The sequence below is a fragment of the Bactrocera latifrons genome, unplaced genomic scaffold (assembly GCF_001853355.1).
Source record: "Bactrocera latifrons isolate USDA-ARS-PBARC rearing strain unplaced genomic scaffold, ASM185335v1 scaffold_191, whole genome shotgun sequence".
Taxonomy (NCBI): domain Eukaryota; kingdom Metazoa; phylum Arthropoda; class Insecta; order Diptera; family Tephritidae; genus Bactrocera; species Bactrocera latifrons.
Window position 1 is genome coordinate 264204 of NW_017535419.1, and position 1482 is coordinate 265685.

Sequence of the window (1482 nt, forward strand, 5' to 3'; positions counted from 1 at the left end):
TTAAATTTCATTTTTTTTTATTAACAAAATATTTCAAAAATTACAAAATAAAACTTGTTTAACATTTTTGAGATATGTAACTTAAGTAAAATGAATGAAAAATGTATCTTCTGTGAATGTTTCGAATATTTGCATTTAGTAAATCACCCTTCAGTTTTGGCAAGAGAACAAAATTTTCAACGCCTTGTAGAAAATATTTATTTTTTTTGTGAAAAATATATAAATATGATACACTTTAAAAAAGAAGTAACTTATTCAATTAAATTTCTTTCTTGTTTTTTTTTTTTTTTTTGAATAATGAAGATACCCCTATTTACGACTCGTCATTACGAAAACAAATTTTTATTCATTCATCATTTTTGTGGCCGAAATGTGACTTTGGTTAAGACTTTTAAAACCATATATTGTCCATAAAAAAACGAAGATCAATTAGATAATTTTTAGGAATAATAAGAAGTATAGTTATAAACAAGTATCCCATTTACTGCATATTAAAAAAGTAAAATTTTCCAAATTCAAAGACATTTTCGATTTTTAAATAGAGCTTTCTGTATTTTACATTTTATTAATAGAGAGAATATACAATACTTTTAATATTTTTTATTCCCTTTATCGCTGAGAACGCGAAAAATCCTTTAGGTCGTACTCATAAGGCTATGAGCTTAGTTTAAGCTGAAGAAAAGTGTGAACAATAATAAAGTTTTTAMTTTCCAAGCGAGAAAACTAATTTCAAGTTAAGAAAGTGCTAAAATAAAGTTTGGCTATCTACCTTTTCAAAATTATACTTTGTACCTTTTTATTATTTTCCTAAAATAATTTTTTTRGAATTTTGGAATTTTCCAGAAATATATGTTACAATCTCTCAATTAACCTCTTCATGACATTTATTAAGAACGGTTTTAAAAAGGAGGGACCTTGAAAACAGCATTGAAGCGTATAAATGATAATAAATTAATTGTAATAATACAAATAAATTTATAAAAATAACAAATAGCAGCAAACAACAATGCAAATAGATTAACGCAGCTACACTTGCACTCACTAAGTAATGTAGATAGGRCGAAATATTCAAGTAAACAAATATTATGATTGCATACATTAATGTTTAAGTACATACATATAATATAATAAAGCCATAAAGTTATAGATAATACAATAGAAGCGATATACATACATACAAATATAGCAWGCGTAAACGTATATTTAAGCGCATACATATTATACGTATGCACAATGAAAGCCCTGTAGACAATTCAATGCAAACTTTTGAGAGCGGCGAGCAATCGGTATGTATGTATGTGCTTATGACGTTTCAATAAACGCATTACCGTTAAAAGATATATAAACAAAGAAATACAAGTTCAAGTAATGCGAGTAATATAGTTATTTATAAAATAAAATTTAAAAAACTAATAATAATACCGCAAGACTTTTTTGACAACCTCTTACTACAAAATGTTTGCGAACGCATCTAGGCAATTA